This window comes from Pan troglodytes, chromosome 6, assembly GCF_028858775.2.
Source record: "Pan troglodytes isolate AG18354 chromosome 6, NHGRI_mPanTro3-v2.0_pri, whole genome shotgun sequence".
Lineage (NCBI taxonomy): Eukaryota > Metazoa > Chordata > Mammalia > Primates > Hominidae > Pan > Pan troglodytes.
In genome coordinates this window covers 59,619,470-59,642,716 of record NC_072404.2, presented here as the reverse complement: position 1 = coordinate 59,642,716, position 23,247 = coordinate 59,619,470, and the positions used below count along the sequence as shown (strand labels likewise).

The 23,247-nt window shown below is 37.0% G+C and overlaps 1 long non-coding RNA gene across 1 annotated transcript in view; it reads left to right on the top strand.

Annotated features, from left to right (window-relative positions):
* The first annotated feature begins 831 nt into the window (after nucleotides 1-831).
* The window catches only part of LOC104007222 (uncharacterized), a 36,605-nt gene continuing 14,189 nt past the window's right edge, over nucleotides 832-23,247 (top strand). The window contains exon 1 of the long non-coding RNA XR_001719271.3: nucleotides 832-904. This is a non-coding gene — a long non-coding RNA (uncharacterized LOC104007222). The remainder of the gene's footprint in view (nucleotides 905-23,247) is intronic.

Genomic DNA, 23,247 nt, shown 5'->3' with positions numbered 1-23,247 from the left:
AAAACTTTTTAAAAATTGTGTTTACTGACAGGGTGTAGAAATCATTGTCTACTTGGATTAGAGTCCTTTAGGGAGGAGAGTAAAATTGTTTTTAGACTTAAAACCATCACTAGTAAAAAATAGAAAAATTTACGTAAAACTAATTTTTGCTACTGACCTTTGTCATTGATATGCACAATAAAAACACTTAAAGACAATTATTCTTCCCTGTATTGACTGCATTTAAAATGGATTAACATTTGCAGTAAATGTGCATGAGGAATTTGTCATAAACTCTATGTTAGAAATAGAGCTTGGAGTCATAAGGAAAATGAACACTCAGACAAAGGGTTTCTCAGCAAAGCAAATTTCCTTCTGCGCAGAGGGGTGCATCCCATATGGCCAGTCACCAGGAGAGCACTCAGAACAAAGAGAGTGAAAGTTTTTATTCCTGACGCAAATTCTGCCCCTGTGCCCTTTCCCCATTGGCTGGGGTTGGACCTCATGATCTAAGCTAGACCCGATTGTCTAAATATTTAAACTTTTTTTTTAGATAAGGTGGGCACGTAAGGGAGAGAAGGGAGAGGGGGAAGGGGTTGTCTGTGGCAAGCTACAGAGTCAGTCTTTTCCCCAATAAGGAAAGGAATGTGAGCCAGTGCTGATAACAACACTGGTGCTGTGGCATGCCTGGCCATGTAGTAATAGCAGAGAGAAGAGAAGAGAAGAGAAGAGAAGAGAAGAGAAGAGAAGAGAAGAGAAGAGAAGAGAAGAGAAGAGAAGAGAAAAAGACAGAGGGAGAGGGAGGGAGGGAGGGAGGAAGGAAGGGGAAAGAGAAGGGGAGAGGTACTGGAAATTAAAGAGTGAAGGACTGATCAGGCTGTTTGAAGAGAAACTTTGCCATATCTCACACTTTATCATCCTTAAGGTGAGGATATTATGTTATTAATACCTTATAATAAGGTATAGATTATAAAAGTTGGTGAATTTAGTATTAAGAGCTCTGGCACTCGAAACCTCAGTGTACAGCAAGTGGAAGGAATGGGCTGAAGAAGCAGAGAGTACCTCAGATGACACCGCGTCCCTGGTCTCTGTGCTTAAAAAGTCAGGACCTAAGGAAAGGGCAATGCATTTCCTGGGGCACAACAGGGGAGTCTGGGAAACAGGCTATGCTAAAAAGTGGGCAGGGTACGAGCTGGTCTTATTACAAACGTTTCTCAGGCACAGCCCTTTGGGGGTCTGTTGAGCTCTGTCTGCAAGGCAGATCTGTCCACAAAGTCCGGGCCGGAACGTGCTGATTCTTCAGCTGTCCAGGCCAAGGGCTTTCCTGAAACTAACTCTGAGATGAATGGTGGAAATGGAGGAGCCTCAGTTCTTCTTGTACCTCCTGCTGAATGTAGACACTAGCTGGGCATGCAAAACAAGAACAATTACTACTAAGGGTCCTCAACAAAGAGGTTATCTAATGTTAGATTTGGGATCACATAGACAGAAGCCACGTGCTAACCAGCTCTGAAATAGTTAAACCAAACTAAAACAAAAACGATCAGTGACCCCCACAAAGCACTTATAAGAAGCCACACATCTGGACAGCTTCCTTGGTTGATGCCTGTCAATATCACATCCCAAACACAGTGATGCTAATAGAAATTTCAACCAGAAAAATCCCCAAAAATAGCATTTGTAATTTATGTCTGTGTTTACAGTACCTTTGCAAGAGAATACAGAAATAAAAAATGTCGTGGCTTTATTAGTGCTCATATTTGAATACCTGTGTTAAAAGCTTCCATGCAATAACTTGTAACTACACTTTGTGATTTACTGAAAGTTTAAACCTTGGGTGGTGGTTCCCAAATTGTCAAGATATTACTTATATCAGGCATTATCTTTAAACAACATAAATATAAATATGTCACTGAAATATGCTAATTCTGTATGTGTGCACATGTGTGTTTTGAAAGATATAGCAAAAATACGGTCCCTCAAAATATTGCATCTTGAACTTTTAATACAAGTTTGAAAAAAATATGGATATTACTTTGCTGACCTCCTTAGCTGACTTTTAAAATTAGTTCTAGTTTACTATCTTTCACTCGCGTCCGTGTGAAGAGACCACCAAACAGGCTTTGTGTGAGCAACAAGGCTGTTTATTTCACCTGCAGGCGGGCTGAGTCCGAAAAGAGAGTCAGCGAAAGGTGACAGGGGTGGGGCTGTTTTATAGGATTTGGGTAGGTAGTGGAAAATTACAGTCAAAGAGGGTTGTTCTCTGGCGGGCAGGGGTGGGAGTCACAAGGTGCTCAGTGGGGGAGCTTCTGAGCCAGGAGAAGGAATTTCACAAGGTAATGTCATCAGTTAAGGCAGGAACAGGCCATTTTCACTTCTTTTGTGATTCTTCAGTTACTTCAGGCCACCTGGATATATACATGGAGGTCACAGGGGATACGATGGCTTAGCTTGGGCTCAGAGGCCTGACGCTATCAAGATTAAAATATCCATATTTATTGAAAGGTTTTTTACACAATTGAGGGTTTTTAAAAAATATTTTGAGATTCTACATATACAAATGTGCATACAATCTATATAAACAATCCAAAGAAAAATTATGTTGCTAACATCAGTGTAACTATTATTTGAAGAATATGCTCTTAATAATGTGATTAATACTGAAACAGTGTCAAAGTGGTTGAAAGTGTTTTGTACATGATCTACATATTTAGATTTTTAAGTTAGTACTTTTAAATTATGAGAAAATAGTGGTGTATTACATGACTCTTCAAAATGAATGAATTTATCTTCATAAACCTCAAAATATAATTTTTATTTTTTCTGTGTTTTGATTAATTTAAAAATTCTCCACTTACACATGTAATGTTTCCCCATATCATTATAAAAACAGATTTTATTCCAATATCTTTAAGAAAGTAATCTGAGTTTTATTCCCATAAAGAATCTTTCTCTATGTAGGAATCAATATTTTCATTCAGTTTTTCAACTGCAAAAATAGATTAAAAAAGACAATTGATTAATCTAAATATAAGATATCACAGAAATATTCCTTGGGTATCTGAAAAGAACAATCTATATGTAATATAAATAACAAGAATAGGCAATTAGAATAATGAATATATTATTTTACTACCTAATACATAAATTCATAAAATGCTGACATTTGCAAATGAGAAATTTAGGTAGATACTATTTCATTTATGTTTTAATTATCTGTAAAATATAGATAGATTTACATTTTATAATAAAAATATAAGACTTTATATTATAAATATATTTATGTCATTTTCACTAGTTATCATATAAAACAAATTACAAAAAATTAATTTCAGAGTATTAATACCATGTGTGAAATTTAAATGTGCAAGTTTTGCAGCATATTCTTCCCAGATTTCTCTTGGGTATGGAGAACAATTTCCATCCAAAAATCCAGGCTATGAGAGAAAGAGAAACTTCATCAGAAACTCCACGGACAAACCCTTACTATGACTCTCCTGAAACCATCACATGTTTATTTATGATATTACCTTTGAAGAATTATATTTATTGATTTTTATTTTTCATTTTTTTATTTTGAAATAATTTTAGATTTATAGAGTTGCAAATAAAGTCTAGAGTCCTCGTATATCCCTTACTCAGCTTCCCCACAATGTTAACATATAACAAATTATGGTCTGTTTATCAACACTAAGCAATTAGCATTGGTACAGTATTACTACCTGAAATAAAGATTTTACCCAGATTTTGCAAAATCGCTGATGTTTCTCTTCCAGGATTCAATCCAAGATCCCATATTACCTTGAGTTGCTTCTATCTCCTTAGTCTCCTTTCATGTATGACCCTTTCCCAGTCTTTCCTTAGCTTTCGTGACCTTGAAACTTTTGAGGAGTGATGGTCAGATATTTTGTAGAATGTCTCCCAATTTGGGTTTGCCTAATGTTTTCTCATGACTAGGCTGAGTTTGTGGTTTTTTGGTCAGCTTACCACAGAGATGGTGACTTTCTATTTCCATCATTCCTCCCATAATTACTGTTTGATATTCTTCTATAAGAAAGATGTGCCCCCTTTCCCCCCACTTATCATTTATGCTATGGTTTACTTATATCAGCATAGCTTCACAGATATGGGTTGTACTCTTTGTGTTAAAATCCAGTAGTATCATGATTTGGTAGCTAAGCTCTTTCAGGTTGGCTCCTCTGTCATTTTGAATGCATTGATCTTTTATTTTTTCTCTCTCTGTCTTTTTTAAACACTTCTTTTCTTGGTGTTTAAAAAACACCTTTTCTTGGCTCCAGTTTCATCTTGCATTTCCTCTGCCCCTGCAGTAGAATCAGTCATTTCTCCAAGGAAGTGACACATTGGACTCTGTAAGAATTGTAATGAGAGCCGTTGTATAGATCTGTTAGAGGATGTGAAGAAAACAAAACTCTAGGTTCAAAGAAAAATAAGCAAATCTAAAATAATTGACAGCATTCCCTCTGGATAATAGGATGGGAAGTCAGCGGGGAAAATGAAGACCAAGCTGTTTACTTTTCCCCTTCTCTTCTCCTTCTCCTTCCCCTCCTACTCTTCGTCTTTCTTCTTAATGATTGATTTCTACTTTAACTGCACTTTCATCAGGTGTCATACTCTATGTGATTTCAATCTTGTCTATTTGTCAAGGCTTGCTTTGTTATTCAACATGGTCAATTGTGCACTTGAAAACAAGGTGTATTCTACAGTTTGGGGGCATAGTGCTGCTTGAATATCAATGAGTGTGCTTTTGAAATCATGCTATGTAAGTCCTTAGTGCTCTCGAAATTGCTATTGGATTGGACTATTTGATATTGAGAGAGACATGAAAATCCCTTAGTACAGTTAGGATTTAAAAAAATATTTCCTTTGAGTTTTATAGATTACCTCTTTCTGTAGTGTGAAGCTTGTTACCAGGTGCACACAAAATTTAGAGCAGTTATATCTGTCTGGTGATTTCAAACATTATTATTATAATGTTCAACTTTATCTCTAATAATGCATAATAACATCTACTTTGTTTGATCTTTGTGTAGTATATTATTATGGTACATCCAGAACTTATTTATTTATTTATTTATTTTTTGGTTTATGCTCTTGTGTTTTTCTTATATATCGATTTCCATTCTTTCACTTCCACCATCTCTATATCCTTATAAATTTAGGTATTTCTTTAAAGCAGTACATGATTTTTTAAAAATCTAGTCTGATAATCTTAGTTTTTATATTTAATATGAGACTTGATATCTTTGTGTTTAATATACTTTCTTCACATTTGTTTTTCTTTTACTTCTTCCGAATATTCTGTTTCTATTTCTGTTACTTATGACCTTCTTTTGAGGTGACAGAGTATTGTTTGTAATTCTAATGTTAATCTCTGGTATATTAGAAATTACACTCTTTTCAAATATTACTTCATGTGTTACCCTGGAGATTCCAACATGAACCTCTGACTTAACAAATCCTAATGAGCTATTTCTTGTACTTATTCTCAGAAAATTAAAGGACCTTCAATAGCTTTTCTATGTTTCTACGGTTGTGACATAGGTTATTACTGCTTTGTTTTCCACTTTTGTTTCTTCTTATTTTTTCCAGCATCTTTGACCTTCCATGTGGTGATTTCAAGTACATCATGTCACGTCAGTCTTACATGGTTTCCATTAAGAAGTCAGGTGTCAGTTTAATTTTTGGTAATGTATTATTTGTGAAGTTATATTTTTTGCACCCCCTCAACACTTTTATTTCTAAGTGAATAGATATAATTTTCTTTTTATTTGTCCAGCCTGGGATTTATATAGTAATCCCCATGTCTGTGAATTCTGCCTGCACTCTCCCTCTTCTTCAGGAACACCAATTACATGTACTTTAGACCCCTCACTGGTACCCTGTGTCTCTGATGCTTTTTCCTGTATTCATCATTCTTTGTTTTTTGTTTGTTTGTTTGTTTGTTTTTGAGATGGAGTTTTGCTCTTGTTGCTCAGGATGGAGTGCAATGGTGCGATCTCAGCTCAGTGCAACCTCCGTCTCCTGGGCTCAAGTGATTCTCCTGCCTCAGCCTGCCGAGTAGCTGGGACTATAGGTGCACGCCACCACACCCAGCTAATTTTTGTATTTTTTAGTAGAGATGGGGTTTCACCATATTGGCCAGGCTAGTTTCGAATTTCTGACCTTGTGATCTGCCTGCCTCAGCCTCCCAAAGTGCTAGGATTACAGGCGTGAGCCACTGCACCCGGCATGATAATAGTTTTATCTGGATGCTCTGTGAGTGTGCTCTCATTTTACATTATTCTTATTTGAATATCATATCATCTTACCTCCTCCAATTTCTGGTTATGCATCATTTTTGCTGGTCAATGACTATTAAGATTTTATAAATTATTTGCAACCTTGGATGATATTTTCCTTTAGAGATTAGCTTTCCTTTCAGGAGTTAATCAGGAACTCTGGTGAACTGATCTCATCTTAATTTAATCAAGAATTCAGTTTTTTTCCTCCAATTTTTTCTACTGTGGTAAGAGACACATACTATACAATTTATCATGTTAGCCATTTTTAAGTGTATTAGGGGGTATTAAATACATGTGTAATGTTGTACAGCCATTGCCACTATTCACCTCCAGAGCGCTTTTCATCCTGGAAAACTGAAACTCCATACTCAACAACCAACGACTCCCCCCATTCTCCCTTCCCCACTCGCTCCTAAGTTTTTTTTTTAATTTTATTATTATTATTTTACTTTTAAGTTTTAGGGTACATGTGCACAACGTGCAGGTTTGTTACATATGTATACATGTGCCATGTTGGTGTGCTGCACCCATTAACTGGTCATTTAGTATTACGTATATCTCCTAATGCTATCCCTCCCCCCTTCCCCCACCCCACAACCGTCCCCAGTGTGTGATGTTCCCCTTCCTGTGTCTGTGTGTTCTCATTGTTCAATTCCCACCTATGAGTGAGAACATGCGGTGTTTGGTTTTTTGTCCTTGGAACCATCCCAAATGTCCAACAAGGATAGACTGGATTAAGAAAATGTGGCACATATACACCAGGGAATACTATGCAGCCATAAAAAATGATGAGTTCATGTCCTTTGTATGGACATGGATGAAGCTGGAAACCATCATTCTCAGCAAACTATAGCGCCTAACTTTTTGACTACTGCTCTGCTTTCTGGTTCAGTGAGTCTGACTGCTTATATAATGGAAGCTGTCTTTTTGTGACTGGGTTATTCACTTAGCATAGCATCCTTCAGATTCATTCATGTTGTAGTATATGAAAGAATTTCCTTGAGATGTGAGTTTAGTTCATTTTGGCCTGACCTAAAGTCCTGGGAAGGGTTAGCAGATCTCCCTCAGCAGGCTGGAGCTCCTGAATGTATCGCCCTACCCTTGTGGGTTTGTCCAAAGTTCTGATGTGCTCCTCAGCCTCTCAGCGTCCTTCCTGAAATCAGCATGTGCATTGAGGAAATGGCCAAATAACCACCACGGCTATCTTCCAGCAGATTATTTTCTTAAATATTTTGCGTATGTTTTCTAAACTCATTTGAAATTTAATTTCTAATATCGTCTTCTGATGTTGTGTGAAAGGTTGGACCACTTGGGTCTTTATTGATGGAAGTAAATCAATTAGTGCATTATAAGAAACATAGTTTTTATTATGAGGTAAACCAATTTGTTGGCCTTTTCCTTCTAGGTGGCATTTATTTTTTTTCTTTTTGAGATGGAGTCTTGCACTGTCCCCCAGGGTAGAGTGCAATGGCGTGATCTCGGCTCACTGCCACCTCTGCCTCCGGAGTTCATGTGAGTCTCCTGCCTCAGCCTCTCGAGTAGCTGAGATTGCAGGTGCATACCTCCACACTGGCTAATTTTTTGTATTTTTGGTAGAGATGGGGTTTCACTATGTTGGCCAGACTGGTCTCAAATACCTGACCTGGTGATCCGCCCTCCTCAGCCTCCCAAAGTGTTGGGATTACAGGCGTGAGCCACCATGCCCAGCCCTAGGTGACATCTTCAAGGCATTATATCAACTTATTTCCAAATAGTAACGTGCAAATTTATAATATGTTCATTATTAATGCAATAGATTGATCTGAATTAGTTGACTTTTAACTTTTCTCTGGCATTTCTAGACAATAAATTATTAGAGGTGCTAGCATTCTAACATCCCGTAGACTGATAGACCCTAAAAATAAACTAACATGTTTACATCTTGAAAGGAATATTTTATAGTTTGGATGTTTGTCACCCTGAAACCTCATGTTGAAATGTGATCCCCAGTGTTGGAAGTGTGTCCTGGTGGGGGATGTTTGGGCCATGGGGTGAATCCCTCATAAATGTCTTGGTGCAAGCCTCAAGGAATGAGTGAGTTCTCTCTATTAGTTCCCGACAGCTAGTTGTTAAAAACAGCCTGGCACCTCCCTACTCTCTCTCTTGCTTTCTCTTTTGCCCTGTGACCTCTGCCCCTGCCAGCTCCCCTTCGCCTTCTGCTGTGGGTGGAAGTAGCCTGAGGAGGCTGAGGCTCTCTCCAGTTGCAGACGCGGCCATGCCTCTTGTACAGCCTGCAAAATCAAGAGCCAATAACCCTCTTTTCTTTATGAATAACCCAGCCTCAGGTATTTCTTTCTAGCAATATTAAATAGACTAAGACAAATACTACTGACTGCCATATGCTTCCATTCTTTTTTTTTTTTTTTTTTTTTTTTTTTTTAAGAACTCGCATGTGGTAGAAACTGCTGTGATTTCTCTTCTGGTTTTGTTTACAGAGGTGCCAGAAGAGATCACTGACTGACCCTCAGCTTTTGTTAAGTAAGTTACTCTATTCTCTGCTTTCTAGTTAGTAACTGTAGCAATAGTGAGGTCAGGAAGAGGCTATTTATCACACTACTTTTCCAATTCATAGGGTGATTCTAAAATGACCAAAAGTTAGATTTCTAGCTTTTTTAACATAATTTTGTTTAGCTTTTAACTCCCAAAGGGTAAGACTAGTCCTCCATTGTTGAAATAAGAGCTTCATAGTATCTTTCAGCATTATTCTTTAAATACTTATATTGCTTAGCTTGCTAATAGATATTATATTTCAGATCATTCCAGGCCTCCAAAAGGAAGTAGCATTTACTATCCTGAAACACACATTTCTTCTCAATCTATTGCAAGTTCTAAGTATCTCACTTACTAAGTGTCTTCCATATAGGTTTCTCTTCTTGAATCTATTAATAAGGAAATGCACTGAAATGACTTAAAATTGGCCATTTTAAATCTAAAACTTATGCCGCAGTGTGACCTAATTGAAATATTTAGCATTTATTCATGCTAGTTTTTCTTAACACTCAATTTTTTTTGTAAGGCATTCTAATTTTTCTTTCATTCCAGTCAAATAAAATTACAACCAACCAAGCCATGGTATTTACAGTATCATTGCTTGTAAATACTTGGAAATATGTTAAAATAACAACTAATATATATATTATATATTATTTCTAAGATAAGTATATATTGGATATGTATATATGATAGAAATTGTCATTTATAAGATCAAAGTAGTCATCAATTTCTATTTTCAAATAATGGGAAGTAAAACTAGGTCCTCTGTATAGACAATAGAATAAAATATGCAGCTAAAATATATAAAAATTGAAGTACTGATGAGATAATTTCCTTTCTTTTCTAAAGGAAGTATTACTTATTGTGAGTCATTTATTTCTTAAAAATAGATCTCAAAACTTGCTTTTCCATCAAGGTGCACTTTCCTCAGCTGAGTCTGGGCATAGTCACTTCCCACCTAGATTACATCAGTAGACTCCTAAATCCTCACCCTGATTATTCGCTTGTCATCCTCACCCAATCAGACTGCAAACAGATGTGAAAGTGATTTTTATAAAAATAAGTCAAACGAAGCCACTCTCTGATTAGAACCCTGCAGTGACACAGGGACTTGTGCAGCGTGATCTGCTCGGCACCCATTCTCCACCCCTCCTGTGTGGCTCTGCCATGAATTTCATGTGTGCACCTCCAGCCTTCTTTCCACATCGTCACTACTGTGCAGCAGAAAACAACAGTGGTCATGTCTGTTGTTTTCAAAATGCCACTCGGCCGGGCGCGGTGGCTCACACCTGTAATCCCAGCACTTTAGGAGGCCAAGGCGGGTGGATCACCTAACATTAGGAGTTCGAGACTAGCCTGGCCAACATGGTGAAACCCTGTCTCTACTAAAAATACAAAAAACTTAGCCAGGCATGGGAGCAGGCGCCTGTGGTCCCAGCTACTCGGGAAGCTGAGGCAGGAGAATCACTTGAACCTGGGGGGCGGAGGTTGCAGTGAGCCAAGATCACGCCAAAGCACTCCAGCCTGGGCAACAGAGAAAGATTCCGTCTCAAAAAAAAAAAAAAAAAAAAAAAAAAAAAGACTCCTCAAGAATTATAAGCAAACAAAGCATTTAACCCTACAGAGAGAGTGGGGAAAAGTTTACAAAGGGAACTGGTTTGATACAGTTTCAATCGGGAGCATCTTCCTGCTGGAGAAAGGGAAACACAATCAGAGTAAATGACCGCTCGGAGCTCCTGCACCATGTAGTTTTTAGAGTTCAATTTTTCTTCAGCTAATTCATCACAAGGATTTTGAAATTTAAGATAAAAAATGAAGAAAATAAGTAATGAGAGATTTAAGTTGAGTAATAATAATACCAGTCAACAGTTATTTGGTTTTTACCCTGTTATCAGGCTTTGCTGTAAATGCTCTGTGAGTATCAGTTCGTTTAATTCTCTCATCATCCCTGTGAGGCGGACTTGCGCTAGTTATTTATCTGCGGTCTCTCAGCTTTGGGGCCATCCTATACTATGTGCTTTGATGCGTGTCCTGGGAATTTGTGTATTTCTCACACTCCTTCACCTGTTGGCTTTTTGTTTAGGTTCTGCCACTTGGAGGCCCTTTATTCCCCAAATTCTATGGGGCATACCTGCTTCTTGAGGATATTACTCTCACTTCCCTTCAGCATTATTGGCTTATTGATTTTTCAGCTCTCCAATAACTGAATGACCAATTTCCAATGTTAGATTTCCTAAGTGAAATACCCAGAGTGGTTTCTGTTGACTGTAACCTAACTGTTGCAGTATTATCCTCATTTCCATTTTACTGATGAGAAAATTTAAGCACAAAAGTGTTAAGTAAATTTCCCAGAGTCATAAGCATATTTATAATATATATATAGCTTTTAAGGAATGTTAGAAATAGTATATATGAAATTATATATATATATATGCATATTTTTTCTCATCTGCAGCAATATAAAACATGTTTTTATAAGACTAGGGAAATCAGAAAATAATCATGATACACATTTTGGGTAAAAGATTCAGGTTACAAAACAATATTCATAGTGGAATCACCCTCTTGTAAAAAATAATATATCACATGTTCATGCATAAAAACAGACTATATAAATAGAAAACTGTGGAGTAATTATAACTTAATGATTTTAATTTTGAATTATGAGGTAAAGAAAGACAGCCATGTGATTAACACAAACTTATTAGCTGGGGTGGCATCATTTTCGATTTTTTTTTTGTTTTGAATCTAGTATTTGATTTTTTGTATTCTCTAAATTTTTCAATTTATTAAAGGTGTAACAGGAAAAAATAATATATTTTAACATGACTTCACAAGAAATTTATAACAGAAATAGAATAGAATAGAAATAGAATTTTATAACATAGAAATTCTTTGTGTTGCTTATCGGAATATCTGAGATTGGTTAATTTCTAAAGAAAAGAGGTTGAATTTGCTCATGGTTCTGCAGGCTATACAAGCATGTCACTGACATCTGCTTAGCTTCTGGGGAGGCCTCAGGAAGCTTCCAGTGATGGCCTAAGGCAAAGAGGCCATTGCTGAAAAAGGAAGACAAAACTTTATATAACATATGTTCTCAAATAGGTAAAATGCATAGAACATTTTAAAGAGAATATCAAAAAATATTAACAAAGGAATTTCATTATATGGGAATACTGTGAGAAGCTTTATTATATATTTGTCTGTACCATGCATTATTCTGGGAAGCAATGCAAACTCTGAATGACTGCTCAATTTGTAATACAACATTTTATAGTAACACAGAGTTTTATAGTAATTCAATTGTATTCAAAATATCATTTTTAAATAATTCCTTATTTTTAAATAATTATTTCTTGAAGAAAATAGTTATTTTCCAGCAAACATATTTTAATGCAGAAAGCCAGAAAACATATTTAGTTACGTTGTTTATTCTATGGCCACTTCGCCTATTTTAAATACATAAGTTTTCTAAGTTTTTTGCTTTTTGCCAACACCACTTTTAGGCACCAAAACTGTGCTGACAGTGTCCACCCAGTTGCAGAAGCACCCTGTGCTGGCCCAGCCTCCTGCAGGGCAGTCGACGCTAGAGCGCTCCTTCTTTTGCCATCCCAAAGCCCAGAGTGCTGATGGAAGGAGCTGTCCATAGGTGTGTTGACTTCCTCTCTGTTTCTCCTATGCATTCTGAGCTGGCTCAGAAATAAAACGCAGTCTTCATAGTCTGTACAGGCCTCTCCTCTAGAGAGGAGTTCTGCAGTATGTTCTTGCAGAACGTACCTTGAGTTCTGCAGTATGTTCTGAATGAATGAATGAATGAATGAATGATGGATGAACAAGTAGACTTTCAGGTAAATTTTTTCACTTAATCGGGTAGGAAGCATAAGACTCCTAAATGAAAAAAAAAACAAGGTAACACGTCTAGAAAGAAGGAATTGATTAATGTTTTCCAGCCCTGGTAGCCTTCCTAGAAGCATGTCTTTCCCCATAGCTCATCCGCTTCCCTGGATACAGGACCCTGGCTGTAACAGCTACCCTGTCCCTACAGGTCCCATAGCGGCAGACAATGTCTTTAAGTTGTTTTGCCTTCTTCAGGTTACCTGATTACTCCTAATAAGGCAACACATGCAGAAGATCTTTTTTTTTTTTTTTTTTTTTTTTTTGAGACAGAGTCTCACTCTGTCGCCCAGGCTGGAGTGCATTGGTGCGATCTCCGCTCACTGCAACCTCCGCCTCCCGGATTCATGCCATTCTTCTGCCTCAGCCTCCCAAGTAGCTGGGACTACAGGCGCCCACCACCACGCCTGGCTAGTTTTTTGTATTTTTAGTAGAGACGGGGTTTCACCCTGTTAGCCAGGATGGTCTCGATCTCCTGACCTTGTGATCCACCCACCTCGGCCTCCCAGAGTGCTGGGATTACAGACTTGAGCCATCGCACCCGTCCTATGCAGAAGATCTTAAAAGAAACTGTAAAAATTAGGCAACTAGAAAATTTGTTTACATGTTAAAGCCTTTTTTAAAAATATGAATGAGAGTCATTATAAGAGACCAATCAAATGCAAAGATGACAGGCTATGCTTCTAGACCTTAACATGCTGTTTGTCAATTTAATTGCAAAACTCTGTCAAATAACTTTAGTCTGTGTTCCATGACTGCAGGGTATTTCTGGAAAGTAATGACTTCATAGAACATGCTGTCATGTTGTATGTCTTTCACAGAAGTTAACAAAGAAGAAAAAGATAAGTACCTATATAAATTATTGTATCTCACTCTAAGCTAGCCAGCAGAGAATAAAATATAAATCGAATTTTTAAAACAGCAGAGTAGAATAGTGTATTTTAGAGAAGTCCAATGCAGGACTTCCAACGAGAAGTGTAATAATATTTCTGTCAATTAGTTACAACTTAAAACCAAAACATGCTCCATTAGGTTAACTGTAATGTTGTAAAACAAATCCTATGCTGCATCATTAAACTAAAATACCTCGAAATTGATGGTGACTTTATACAATTCACAGATAATTTTAAATGTGACTGGGTAAGCTGCCATCTGAGAAAGAAAATAAATCATCAAAATGTTAGCAAATCAGTTAATTTTTTAGATAATGATCAATCTAATTCAAATTGTGGTGCTAATTACCATTATAACTACTCTCTCTAGGGAGTTTCCTGGTAATTGCAAAGACGCTCCAGTTTGCTGTTAACTAGACAAAATGTTTTCAGAATCAGAATTATAAAAGTAGCAAATTAATATAACACGCTTACTTGGCTAGCGAAATTTTACACTGATCCAGAAAAACTGGAAGTGTGAAGATACCTTATAAATGTACTGTTATATTAGAATTCACTCATTTTTCAGGGAATGAAGGAAGAAATAGAAAGATTATACCAAAGGTTACACAGCCAGAACCTGGAAAACTGGAATAAATTGTGGGTCTCCTTACCCTTCATTCTATAACTGCAAAAAAACAAATTAAGAGTGGTATTACCCTTATGCTGTCAGAATTGCTTCCAAGATGGTTATTACATTTGGCTAGAGTTGCATAGAAATGTAAATCAAATCAGATGACAAAGTTGTAGTAATAGTCACTTTTTAGTAATAGTAAAAGAGGTTGATGATGATCCCTCAGAATATTATCCCAAACAATCTTCAGCTCTCAACTTTTCTGTCTTTAAGAACATCAACCAGGAAAACAGCATATGTAGGGCTGGTGTGTAGTGAGTGCCTCAGACATTTGAAATGCTTGATAGACATTTATTTTTGCATTGTCGATGTAAATACCTGAACTATTTTAATTTGAAAATTTCAGAAAGAAAATATATGAAACCGCAATAACATAGTCACTCCTCTTTTTCAACACCACTTCATTCATTCTATCAACAATTTTCTGTTTCATATTTTATTGAATTCAACGATTGTATACATTTACATTTTCAATCATTTCATTAACATCTTCTGTTTAGTCTTCTCTTAGCATCTCATTTTTTACACTAAATAGTTATAACTACTTGCTACTTAAAATTGAGTCATTTTCAATTTATCTTTGCTTCTAATATTATTAACATAATATTTTCTCATGATAAATTTCTCAAAGGAACATATTTGTGAAGGAAATAAACTCTATTACAGCTCTTAAATATATTTTACTTTTTTACAAAAAGATTTCTACCAATTTGATTGCCACCACTAATTTCTAAATGTAATGTAGAGCTTATGAGTTTTACTATATCTTACAGAAGTGGCATTTTATCATTTTAAGAACTTTTACTAACATGTAGAAATAGTGGTGCCTTATAATAAATCATATTATTCATTTTCAATAACTTTAATCTAAAAAAGAGATATTTAAATTCTAGAAAGGTAGTATTTTCTCAACAAGTTAATGGTTTCCAGTAAGACTTCTCTCAGATTCCTACTAAAATATCTATAATAGCAGACAAATCTGATGATTGACAATGAAACAAGCATGCAGTCAACATGTCATCAAAATTGGAGAGAACTGTCTTCCTTCCAAAGGCTGATAGGGTTCCATTTAGACATGCCATTGGCAGTGAAAATAAGCTTCCCTCTATGAAACAGAAAGGTGGCAGAGGTTTCCTTTCTCTTTTTAAATAATTGCTTTATATTTATGTTTAATTTTTGGAAGTATAAGGAATACACAGAAAAGTCCACAGGACATCCATGTAACCCCATGGAGCTTAGAAAATCCTTACCTCCAATACCTTAGATGGTCTCTTACATATCTGACATTCACTAATCCTGCCTTAATATTTGTATTAGTCAAGGTTCTCTAGAGGAACAGTACTAATAGGATACATATGGATACAGAGATAGAGATTTATCATGAGGAATTGGCTGTCATGATTATGGAGGCTGAGAAGTCCTGCAACCTGCTGTCTGCAAGCCCTGGAAGCCAGCCATATATTTCGGGAGAAGCCCACAGGTCTGAGAACCAGGGGAGCTACTGGTATAAGTCCTGGTCTGTGTTCGAAGGCCCAAGAACCAGGGACACTGATGTGGGAGGGCAGAAGGTGGACATCTCAGCTTAAGCAATAAGAGTAAATTCACCCTACCACCACATTTTGTTCTATTTAGGCCTTCATCGGATTAGATGATAACCAAATGCCTGTTTCTAGACCTCGCCTTATAAAACAACCTATGTTCTTTTGTACTAATCATTCCTTTATGCTGTGAATTATTTTGTGACTTCATCTGTGCCTTTGCAAGTAACGGTATGTGTATTTTTTCATTGGTAGTTACCGTATATCCTTGTGTTTTTATAACTAATTTTTCCTTTCTAACCATGATCCATATTTTAAGTGTTTCTAGTTTTGGGATATTATAAATAAAGACAACAGTGACATGAGCAATATAGTGTGTCATTTTTGCAAATGCTCATTTCTTTCATGTGTGCTATAGGACTAAGATGTAATTGCTGGGTTAAAGATTATACACATATTTAATCTGTTTTCCAAAATGTTTATACCAATTTGTATTTCAACCAGCAATGCACGATAATTTCTATTGCTTGAAATCTCTGTCAGTATATACTAATGTTAGAATTTATTGCTGGTTTTAGTATTTCTGCTAAGTGTATAGTAGTCTCTTATTTTGGTTATTTTTAATGAATAATGATGTTAAGCTGCTTTATAAATATTTATTGAACACCTGGGTTTGTATTAATTATCTATTGGTGCCTAATACCTCACCCAACATTTTCTGGCTTACAACAACATACATGTGTCACCTTGCAGTTCCTTGGGTCAGTGGGTCAGGAGTCTGAACACAGCTTAGCAAGTGTCTTTGCAGGGTCTTTCACAAAGCCATGATCAGTGTGTCCACTGGGGTTGTAATTTTCTCCAGGCCCAGCAGTGGGGAGATCCGATTCCAGGTTCCTTAAAATTGTGATTGGAAGACCTCGGGTCTCGCTGACAGTTGCCCTGTGGGCTCCCCACAGTGCCCTTCAGGACACATACATGTTGCTTCCCTCAGAATGAGCTGACAAAGAGTGAGAGCAGGTGCCCATGCTGGAAGCTACAGTCTGCTTAAAACCTAATCTTGGAAATGATTTTTCTTCACTTTTCCTCTGTTCTATAGTCAGAATCTAATTAGTATCCATGTTCAGGCTAAACTCAAGAGGAGGGAATTGGTGAGCGTGTGACTACCTGGAGGTAGGTATCATTGGAAGCCAATTTGGAAGCTGCCTACCACAGAAGGTACCTACTTTGAAAAGCGCCTGTTCGTGTCATAATGTTTTGCTTTTGCGTTGTCTGGTAGCTTGCTATTCTGATTTTAAGGTGGTTTATTTCTTATTTTAATTTAAATTAAATTAAATTTTAATTTTAATTAATTAAAAATTTTTAAAATTTTAAGGTGGTTTATTTTAATCAAATTTCACTTATGATTTACACTTTTATGTTACAATACCTTTCTCAGCCTAACATGACACAGGATTTTTGTTCTTTAATGTCTCTTAGAAGGACTATTGTTTTATTTTTATTTATTAATTTCTCATAATTTCCACTTCTATTTTAAATTCAGTGGGTGCATGTTCAGCTTTGTTACCTGGATATATTGTGTGATGCTGAGGTTTGGGGTACAATTGATCCCATCATCCAGGAAGTGAGCATAGTACTTAAGAGTTAGTTTTTCAACCCTTACCCTGCTCTCTCCCTCCTGTCTTTCATAGTCCCTTGTATCTATTGTTTCCATCTTTGTGTTCATGAGTACCCAATGTTTAGCTCTCACTTCTAAGTGTTCACATGCATTATTTGGTTTTCTGTTCCTGTGTTAATTTACTTAGGATAATGGCCTCTAGCTGCATCCATGTTGCTGCAAGAAACATGATTATTTTCTTTTTTATGGCTGTGTAGTATTCCACGGTAAATATGCACCATATTTTCTTCTTCTTATCCACCATTGATGGGCACTTAGGTTAACTCCATGTCTTTGCTATTATGATAAGTGCTGCAATGAACATAGGAAGCACTATGATTTTAAATTTTATCTTTTACAAGTTAAGATCAACAATCATCCTGGAATTTATTCTTGCATATGAGATCAAGCAGTGCTTTTAATTGATTTTTTAAAACTTGGATTACTTTTCTTTTGCCTAAAGAAAACCTTTGAATGCTTGTTGGCACAGGGTTACTGTCACTATTTTTTTTCCTTTTCAGCTTCATCCATAACATACATTTATAATTGATAAGGAATAATAGGTTTGCCAGCATTTTCTTTCAAAGTTGGTAATGCATACCACTGGTTTTGGCTGTTATTTAATTTGTTTTTTTTGAAAAGTCAGTTGTCTTTTGAAGGTAATCTGTCTTCTACCTCTGAATGCTTATTAATTTTTCTCATAATGATACGTTTTGGCTGTGTCCCCACCCAAATCTCATCTTGAATTCTCATGTGTTGTGAGAGGGACCCAGTAGGGGGTAATTGATTCATGGGGGCATGTCTTTCCCCTGATGTTCTTGTGATAAGCGAATAAGTCTCATGAGATCTGAATATATCATAAGGGGGAGTTTCCCTGCCCAATCTTTCTTTTTGCCTGCTGCCATCCATGTAAGGCTTGACTTGCTTCTCCTTGCCTTCCGTCAAGATTGTGAGGCTTCCCCAGCCACGTGGAAATGTAAGTCCAATTAAACCTCTTTCATTTGTAAATTGCCCGGTCTTAGGTTTGTCTTTATTAGCAGCGTGAAAACAGACTAACCCAATAAATGGGTACCAGTAGAGTGGGGCACTGCTGAAAAGTTACCCGAAAATGTGGAAGCTTCTTTGGAACTGGATAATAGGCAGAGGTTGGAACAGTTTGGAGGATTCCGAAGAAGACAGGAAAATGTGGGAATGTTTGGAACTTTAGTGTTTTTGGAACTCTAGAAGTTTGGAACTTCCTAGAGACTTGTTGAATGGCTTTGCCTAAAATGCTGATAGCAATATTAACAATAAAGTCCAGGCTGAGATGGTCTCAGATGAAAATGAGGAACTTGTTGGGAACTGGAGTAAAGGTGATTCTTGCCATATTTTAGCAAAGAGACTGGAGGCATTTTGCCCAGGTCCTAGAGATCTGTGGGACTTTGAACTTGAGACAGTTGATTTAGGATATCTGGTGGAAGAAATTTCTAAGCAGCAAAACATTCTAGAGGAGACTCAGGTGCTGTTAAAGGCATTCCATTTTATAACAGAAGCAGAGCATAAGGGTTTGGAAAATTTGCAGCCTGACAATATGATAGAAAAGAAAATTCTATTTTCTCAGGAGAAATTTAAGCCAGCTGCAGAAATTCGTATAAGTAACGAGAAGCCAAATGTTAATTTCCAAGACAATAGATAAAATGTCTCCAGGGCATGTCAGAGGTCTTTGAGGCAGCCCCTCTCATCACAGGCCTAGAGGTGTAGCAGGAAAAAATGGTTTTATGTGCCAGGCCCAGGGTCCCTGTGCTGTGTGCAGCTTAGAGACTTAGTGTTCTGTGTTCCAGTTGCTCCAGCCATGAATAAAAGGGTCCAAGGTATAGCTCAGGCCAAGGCTTCAGGTGCAAGCCCCAAACCTTGGCAGCTTCCATGTGGTGTTGAGGCTGTGGATGCGCAGAAGTCAAGAACTGAGGTTTGGGAACCTCTGCCAAGATTTCAGAAGATGTCATGGAATTGCCTGGGTGTCCAGGCAAAAGTTTGCTGCAGGGGTAGAGCTCTCATGGAGAACCTCTGCTAGGGCAGTGCAGAAGGGAAATGTGGGGTTGGAGCACCCACACAGAGTCCCTACTGGGGCACTGCCTAGTGGAGCTATGAGAAGAGGGCCACTGTCCTTCAGACTCCAGAATGGTAAATCTGCCAACGGCATGCATGGTGCACCTGGAAAAGCCATAGACACTCAACGCCAGCCTGTGAGATCAGCCTGGAGAAAGGCTGTACCCTACAAAGCCACAGGGGCAGAGCTGCCCAAGACTATGGGAACCCACTTTTTGCATCAGCATGACCTGGATGTGAGACATGGAATCAAAGAAGATCATTTTGGAGCTTTAAGATTTGACTGCCCCGCTGGATTTTGGACTTGCATAGGGCCTAAACCCCCTTTGTTTTGGCCAATTTCTCCCATTTGAAATGGCTGTATTTACCCAATGCCTGTACACCCATTGTATCTAGGAAGTAACTAACTTGCTTTTGATTTTACAGGCTCATAAATGGAAGGGACTTGTCTTGTCTCAGAAGAGACATAGAACTGTGGACTTAATGCTGAAATGAGTTGAAAGACTTTGGGGGACTGTTGGGAAGGCCTGATTGGTTTTGAAATGTGAGGACATGGAATTAGAGAGGGGCCAGGGGCAGAATGATATGGTTTAGCTGTGTCTCCACCTAAATCTTAACTTGAATTGTACCTCCCAGGATTCCCAAGTGTTGTGGGAGGGACTCAATGGGAGGTAATTGAATCATGGTAGCTGGTCTTTCCCATGCTATTCTTATGATAGTGAATGAGTCTCACGAGATCTGATGGGTTTATCAGGGGTTTTGCTTTTACTTCCTCCTCATTCTTGCTGCTACCATGTAAGAAGTGCCTTTCACCCTCTGCCATGATTGTGAGACCTCCCCCAGCCATGTGGAACTGTAAGTCAAATTGAACCTCCTTTCTTCCCTGTCTCAGGTATGTCTTTATCAGCAACATGAAAACGAACTAATACACATGCTCTTTGTCTTTTAGCTATATCATTTTTATGTGGCTAGGTTTCTGTTTGTTTGGGTATGTCCTGCTTAGGGTTCATAATGCATCTTCTATCTTGGCTTGATGTCCTTTGTCAATTTTGGGAAATCCTCAGCTATGATATCTTCAAATATTGTAACTGCATTATCTTCCCCTTTCCAGCTGAGATTCTACTAATGGCATTCTTCTTGTAGCAACCCTGTAATCTTATAGTTTACATTTTACACCTTAATTTCTTCTCCTCACATTTCACAGAGTATTATTTCTACTCCTCATTTCAGCATACCATTGTCTTAATTTGTAAGTTTAACCAGCTGTTAAATCCTTCCATTGATTCCTTAACTTCAGTTACTTTAATTTTTCATTTTAGAATTTCAATTTTTTTCAGTATTCTCCTGAAATTCCAACTTTTTTCTTTATTTTTCTTTTATATCTTTACTTCGTTATATTAAAATTTGCATTTGAAAACTTCATTATCTGGATTTTTGTTGGTCTATTTCTATTATCTAATTGATCCTCTTATAACTTATTATAAGTTCCTGTCCATTATGTGCCTGGCTGTATCCGGTCTAATCCTTATTAATGATGTAGGCTTTCACATCTCAGTCCCCAAAATATATGGGTGAACAGTCCTTCCTCAGATTGGTGGGTTCTAGGATTTCAATTTGTGTTTGTCTACACTTGTCAAAACTTCCAAAACTTGCTCAGATTTTCAGCTTGTAATTCCTTAAATCAACATCTAAATTTGGGATCCCAAATGCCCAGCTCACCAAAGACGTTTTCTTTCCTGGATCTTGACTGTGTAATTCTTCATTTCCTTTAAGCTCTCTCATTATTTCAGAAGCAGTTATTTAGTTGTTTTTGGCTTTTGAAGTTTTTCTTATAGGCCTGGTTGGTCTGAATTACCTAGTCTTCTATCACCAAAGGGGGAGCTCACAGGTATTGTGTTGTGAATACATGAGGAATATGTGAATAGATCCCTGTCACAATAAATCAAACATTGTTAGAGAAGACAAAGTCCTTTTCTGCAGCACTTCCAATTCCTTTCCTCTCACTTATGTTAGAACTGTAATTATAATTGTAAATCTTGGTAGGAATCTTTCTAGACCTACATACCAAGGAGTTTACCTAATAGTTCCTTTTAAATACTTGGAATTTGAACTTGTGTTACATAAATTGTATCGTTGAGCTCAAATTATCATGAGACTCTCCAATACCATATCTTGAAACTCATTATTTCACACATAGAGAGCTATTTTATGTTTCCTAAGTGGCAGCCTAGTGTTTTATTTTGTTTATAAACATAATTTCTATGTCATTACTCTATTAATTGACATTTAATTTATTTCTGATGTATGAATGTTAAAAACAGTGCTATACTGAACATCTCTACATGTATATCTTCATGGCATGTGGGAGTGATTCTCCACATCATGTATTGAGATGTGAAATCACTCCCTGATGAGATGTGTGCATTTTAAATATCATAAATAAATTGATCTTCCAATATATAGGCATCAATTTTTACTGCTACCAGTAGAGCATGAGAGAAGTCATTCGTTTCTCACATATGATACTGTCAAATGTTTTTATTTTTGATGACATGATGGGTGTTTGAATTTGCTGTTTCAATCAGAAAGCGCTTAAAACTACAAAAGTTTATTTCTTGCATGTACAGTTACTTTCAGGTTTGGGTGATTTTCACAGCATTTTTTCTCCATGCAAAGACTCCAGTTTTCCCTTTATACCAGTATGTGCTTCCATACTCTCTACCAACAGGGAGTTGAGAGCTGGAGAATCAAACAATGGGAATGAAATGCTTCTGCTGAAAGCAACAAGTTCTACTAGCTAATGTAAGTAATGTGCCCAAAACGAAATTTAAAAGAAATGGAAAATAGAAGACTTCTGGGTGCCTAGAAAGAAGAACATAAAGGAATGATGTATCCAGAAAAAAGAATTAGATCTAGATAGATATGTAGTGCCTAGGAATAAAAAAATGTAAGAAGCCTCGCATACTCCAAAGTGGGAAGGACATGTAAAGCACACACATTGACTACAATATTTTGTCAAGAAGTAAACTTAGAGAACTTTCTTTGCTGTGTAGAAATATACCTAATATAATATTTGCCATTTTAGCCATTTTTTTGTGTACAGTTCATTGTCATTAAATATGCTCACATTGCTATGCAACATTACCATCATCCATCTCCAGAAATTTCTCATCTTCCCAAACTAAAACTCTGAAACCATTCAACAATAATTCACCATTACCTGTCTTCCCAATACCTGGCAACCATATTCTAAGGTCTGTCTCTATGAATTTGACTATTTTAGGTACCTCATATAAATGAAATTATATAATATTTGTTCTTTTTGTCTGGCTTGCTTCACTTAGTGTATTAACTTCGAGTATGTGTCAAAATCCTCTTCCTTTTTTAAGGCTGATTGATACTCCACTGTATCTATATATCACATTCTGTGTATCCATTCTTCTATTGATGGACATTTGAGTTGTTTGCATCTTTTGGCTATTTTGAATAATCTTGCTATGAACAACATGGGGGTACAAATATCTGTCCAAGTTCCTTCTTTCGATTTTTTTGGGAACATGCATATAATTTTCCATAAAGGCTGCACCATTTTACATTCCCACCGACAATGTACAGGGTTCTATCTTAACCGTGCCAATACTTGATATTTTTGTTTTCATTACACTCATCTTAATGGGTGTGAAGTGCTATCTCATTG